The sequence below is a fragment of the Lampetra fluviatilis genome, chromosome 39, assembly GCF_964198595.1.
Source record: "Lampetra fluviatilis chromosome 39, kcLamFluv1.1, whole genome shotgun sequence".
Classification (NCBI taxonomy): domain Eukaryota; kingdom Metazoa; phylum Chordata; class Hyperoartia; order Petromyzontiformes; family Petromyzontidae; genus Lampetra; species Lampetra fluviatilis.
The window spans coordinates 3,665,885-3,671,884 of record NC_136313.1 but is presented as its reverse complement, the minus strand read 5'-3'; the positions used below and the strand labels follow the sequence as shown (position 1 = coordinate 3,671,884).

The 6,000-nt window shown below is 47.5% G+C and overlaps 1 protein-coding gene across 5 annotated transcripts in view; it reads left to right on the top strand.

Moving 5' to 3' along the window:
* The first annotated feature begins 450 nt into the window (after nt 1–450).
* Nucleotides 451–6,000, top strand: part of LOC144945877 (C-myc promoter-binding protein-like) — an 85,264-nt gene continuing 79,714 nt past the window's right edge. For all 5 annotated transcript variants that reach the window (XM_078874486.1, XM_078874485.1, XM_078874487.1 and 2 more), the window contains exon 1: nt 451–905. The gene's annotated coding sequence lies outside the window, so the exon portion shown is untranslated. The remainder of the gene's footprint in view (nt 906–6,000) is intronic.

Below are 6,000 nucleotides of genomic sequence, written 5' to 3'. Positions count from 1 at the left end.
GTGGCAGCCAAGGAATTGAACTCATCTGAGCAGACGGATCGTGTGCACCCGCTGGGTGAATTGTATCGTAGGATGGTTTAAAGTTGGTGGCTTCGGCGACCTTCATTCAGCGGCGGATTAACCATGCGCGTCCTGTTACATTGTAGAGTGTATGTATGTTGTTGTATATTATGACGACACGATGAATATAGCAATAGGTTTTTACCCTTTGAACTGGTACAAAACTGACACCTTTATACAAGGGATCATGTTTGCAATAACCACAACACAAGCAGTCAAAATGCAAACAAAAATAAACAACTCTGATAAGTCATTACCTTGCATATCATTATCAGAGTTGTTTCTTTTTGTTTGCATTTGACTGCTTGTGTTGTGGTTATTGCAAACATGATCCCCGAAAAAAATCTAAGAATATGAATCCTTGCAGTCACGAAAGCTTCAAATCTAGAATGTCCCAGTAAACACGTGCCCGCACGTGCGGGAAGACGCACATTGATTTTGTGGGCGTGGCCTCTTTATACGCCGGCGGAAGTGACGTCCGGGCCGTAACCCTTGCCTTGTGATAGGTCGATTCCGGGAGTGGGCGTGGCGCGTGGGTCGTGGGGGGTTGGGCTGTTGGCGGAGTGATATGTTCCCCATAGGCCCCTCCGAGCGAACAAAGTAAAGCGGCACCCCCCCACCCCCACCTCATGGCGCCGCTTCACAGTCGCGCGCTTACTTCTGTGTCGCTGCGCCGCGTGCGCACTTGATTCGCATGGGGGGGTGGGGGTCTCCTTGTAAACGCAACATTTGCGATTAAACATTAAAGAACGAGAAAAGTTTCGTGGGGAGGGTTTTTTTATTTATTTGACGCTTCGTTCAAACACCGAGCGAGTGAGGACGAGGTTCCAGCTTCACGACTGTCGGTGAGTGCGTGGATTTTTTGTGTGTTTTGTTTGTATCTGCTGTAGTGGAGCTGTGGGTGTTGTTGTTGTTATAAGGCTGATGATGTTCCCTTACTACTTTACTTACTTACGTGTTGTGCTGCTTTGGCGTTCGTCGCGTTCAGCGTGGCGACGCATTGTTCATCGTTAGCGTGTCGCATTGTGCGTACACGGTGAAAAGGGAAAACACAAGCAAAGTTGTTGCAAGAGAGCGGTGAAAGCGACACATTGATTGCTTGGAGGTCTATGGGGGGCTCTTACAGCCTTCAACAAGCACGCACTAATGACCGGCGTGGTGAAGTATGGTCAAATTACCGCCCTCACCTGGGCCCTCACGGCGTGATGTGACCCCCCCTCCCCACCACCTCACCCGTCATCTTATAGCAGCGTGTGTCTTAATAGGTTAATACTCTTAGTTTTTTTTCGGTAAAGTCACGTAGGTAAAAATAAAATATTTTATTTATATTATTTATAAAAAAATAGAAATAATACTATTTTATTTCTATTATTATTTCTATAAATTGTATTTTTTTTTACCTACCTGACTTTACCGAAAAAAAACCTCAGAGTATGAATCCTTGCAGTCACGAAAGCTTCAAATCTAGAAGTAATAGGTTAAGTTTAACACGTTATAATGATCAAACTTTTCAACCCATACGGTTCACCCAGTATTTTTGTGCTGGGGCATTGAGTCCACACGGCGTTTCAGCCCTTTCAATGCGTGCTAAACATTCAATGCGTGCTAAATATTGGTGGTTTTTTGGGTCTATTTGTGTTTCTACCTCGTGATGGGATTTTGTAGGATGAACGTTGATATTTACAAGGGCCACTGGGTGACCATTAAGGTCTGAATCTGTCCGTAATAAGGCAGGGGGCATTGATAAGGGATTGTACATTATGTTATTAAAATGCCGTTGTGCGGCATGGCACTTGTGCGTGTAGCAGCGGCACTTTAACGTGGTGCAATGTACAGGCGTCGCGAAATATACAACAACCTTAGTGGCGGTGACGTCACCACGACGCTTGTGCCAGGCCACGTGCACCTTGAGGCCACGTGAAGTGTCGAAAGCTCGCTGGCAGGAGGTCACGGGGCAGACCCAGCAGGTGTCACAGGTCGGCTGACTGAGATGACCGAGATGAGTGGCTGATGCACCACCTGTGCCCCCCTACTGTGCCATCTTGCTGTGCTTTATTTACCCGGCGCTCCGCTCGTTGTTGTGAGCGTCGCCCCTCCGCCCTCCGTTGTTGTTGGAGGGCGACTGCCTCCAACTGCCCAGTAGCGTCCTTCACGAGCCTCCTCCTCCACAGAGGCCGATCTTGACACCGCTGGTACCAGTCATCGGCAAGTCCACTCAGCTCCACGTCCTTCTGTACCACATCACTCCATCTCTTCTCTAGCCCGTGCCGCGCCCGTTTAGCCCCCTCGAAATATACGAACCCTGATCGATGTGCACACGCACTGCGTGTACACAGCAGCGGTGGTTGTCCTTTGGATGTACCTACCAGGTATGTTGCGAGATGGACTGAACCCGGTCATGGCAATGTGGAATGTGTCTGATTGGGCAGGCAGACTTGACTTTATACCAAGCGGGCGTTGGGGGGCGCTCATCCAGCAGTGGATGAAGACGGATATTTATTTGTGTGCAACATGGAATTAGTGGCTCTTTGTGCCACCGTTCTCTCTCCCATTACCTCTCATTGCTCTGTACAATGCTGCCATGTATATACTCCCCGCCGCACTGACCAGTATGGTGAAGTAAGGTCAAATAAACATTACGGCGTGGGGAGGATGTGGATTGACACGAGGGCTGCATCTGCTGTCCCGTCTTCTCTCCCCTCATTCACCTCACTGCCACATCTCTCCACTGCCATCTCCTATCTCTCTCACATCTCTCCACTCACTCCAATCTTCTCCCATCTCTCCCGTCTTTCCACTCACTCCCATCTCCTCCTATATCTCTCACTCTCACATCTCTCCACTCACTCCCATCTCCTACCTCTCTCACATCTCTCCACTCACTCCAATCTTCTCCCATCTCTCCCGTCTTTCCACTCACTCCCATCTCCTCCTATATCTCTCACTCTCACATCTCTCCACTCACTCCAATCTTCTCCCATCTCTTCCGTCTTTCCACTCACTCCCATCTCCTCCTATCTCTCTCACATCTCTCCACTCCCATCTCCTATCTCTCTCACTCTCACATCTCTCCATTCACTCCCATCTTCTCCCCTCACTCCCATGTCTCTCACTCTCCCATCTCTCAACTCACTCCCTCATCTCCTCTCCCATCACAGGTGAGAGCCCCATTGATATTCACGATCTATTCCCGCCTGTTTCCGAGGATATTCGTAGGCACATTTTGAACACCTATGACATCACCCCCAGGGTCGTTAGCATACACCTTTCATCAGGTGGCACGGTTCGATATTGCTACGTAGAAATTTACTCGGCAGCTGCAGCAAGAATCTTAACTGATCCTCTGCAAATCACTGACCACTCTATCCCGGTTTTCCTTTCACATCATCCCAGCACTTACTACGGTAGTATACTGCCTTTTGAAAAGGACTAAATTGCTCCTCAATTATTAAACAAATTATCCTGAGCGTGGGTTATTATTCAGTGTGAGCTATTGCGCGTGTAATCGGTCATCTGATAATTCATGTGTGTGGTTATATTTAATTGTTAATGCTTAATGTTGTGTGTCAGTGTTCCTGGTGATAATTGTTGCTATGTCTCACTCCACCACCACCACCACCAAAAAACAATGACAAAGATCCCCCGTATAGCCTGAACAGACTTGGGGCAAGTGCTGTTAGCAAGCACCTATGAAGGCCGACACGACACAAGGGGGTGGGGTGGCCAGCACCACGCCCGGCCGCCTTTGTCTCTGCAGTGGTGATGATTTTACACACCGCACCAGGTACCAATTTTAGGCCAAGTCGACCTAGGGGAGGCCCAGGACCGGTTCAGATAATCTTCGCTTGTGTTGGCTGTGAGCGGGAATCGAACTCGGGTCACCGGATCCATAGCGGAGCATGCTTACCACTACACTACCGCTCCCCAACCACCACCACCGCACGCGCCATGTGCTGGTTGCGCGATGTTGGCTTTTCATGCGCGGAAATTCATGCGGAGAAGCGAATTTATTGTTACAAAAGGAAAGCGGCGTTGGTGGACGGCATCACTCCGGGGGTCGGGGGGGCGGCTGCGTGCAAACCACATCCCAAGGACCCCTAAATAAATTAAACCCGTTTTTTATTTCCACCCGAGAGCCCCGTTGGGAGATGGTTTCTGTTTAACGAGAGAGACCTAAATCCAGTAAATGCCAGCCTTTTGTTTACGACAAGCTGAAAAAGCCCATTATTAACAGTCAGGACCACTCGGCTTGCCAGAATTCTGTGGGATGATGACGCACAGGTAATGAGTTCAAGTCCCGGTCAATGTCAGCTTGGCCCCATGAATTGTTTTACTGAGATCCAGCAGTGGATTAATCAATCGTAAGTTATCAAGTTGCTTGTTTTAAGGAATCTGCACTAAAATAACTGGTTATGTAAAAATGATAACTGGTTTTCTTTCACTTGTCACTTGGGAGGAAAGAAAGATGTTGACATTTTGACTCCCTGGCTTTCTTCAGGAAGTATTAAGGGTTGGGGAGTGAGTCAAACAGTCCTTGCTTGGTATGTGGCTTTAGATAGTATGTGAATACACTTTTTATCTGGCCGAAGTATAATTATAGAATGCATGTCGTGGAGCGAGGAAGCCTATCAGAGTCGTAACTTGTATCAGGAGGGTCTTGTATTCGGACATTTGCCAAATTCCATTGTGGGAGGAAACCGCTTTTCCCAGAGAAAACCAACACTTTTTTCACGATGGGATAACTCTTAAACTGCACAGTGATAGATTTAAGAATCTATTGCTGGTCAAAATTTAATGACCACCTCACAGCTCAAACGTACAACACCTGCTATGCACAGGCATTATCAAATGTAAGTACTCACCAGATTAATCCTTATTCTTGCGAGACCCAATGATATTTGGCGCATTCGTTGTGATTTGGTTGTAGGATGGCGAATGTCTGGTTGTGTGCGTGTGTGTTAAAATTGATCTTTAGTCTGGATGGATGTAGACAACAACGATGGATAATGGGATACCTTTTTTTGCCAGTATCCGATACTGGCAAAACATGTATCCCATGATATAGCTGGCTCGCACTAAGCTATAAATGCTCTGATACGCGCATTGGCTTTCTACTGTTCACTTTTTGGCCTTCTCTGGTCTGGCACTGGTGAGACTAGGCCATAAAGAAGGCTGTCTCCGGTATAGACCAATCCGTTTCAAAGATAATATGTATTTATATTATCTGAGCATGTTGTGTTTGCATGTTCACCACAGGTACGTGTGGTTAATGCAGACTTGATTTCTTGCAAAAGGTTTCTATTTGGTGTTTGAATATCTTAACACCTGTTTTATTGCCAGAAAGGGTAAAACCTAGTCTTATTTATTTTGCAACAACAATAGACTTGGCAGGAGAGGGATGGGTTTGGCCCTGTGGTTAAGAGGTGGGCTCCACGGTCTGGCTTCGATTTGACAAACTACAGAAGTGAGTAAGGTGTTTTTCTCAATGTTACACTGAACGTGTTGCGTGACTTCCGCCTTCTAGGGGGTTGTAAATGCCCTCCCCCTCCCTGCCGAATGTGCGCTTCTTTGAAGAATCCTTCGCTCACCTTTTCGGTCTCACACACCACCCTCCCTCCCTCCCCATCTTCTCGTTGCTGCTCATAGTCGACCGAGCGATGAGGACCTCCACGCGTGGAGAGCGCCACGTGGAGCAAAACGGTTGCCGGAGCAGATATTTTGTACGAAACTTTCCTCGCTCGCTTTATTTTTTTACGCAACCAAACCGGCAATTGAACTTTGTTCTCCCAGAAACTCGGTTGTAGTAGCACAGCCACCACGAGTCGACCTACGTGGGATTTTAAGTGAATTCTGAATTTACAGTGTAAGAGTCGAGTGATACACCACTTGCAGCCAGACAAAATTCTCAACATATCAAAGCCACCAGAGCAATGCACGTTT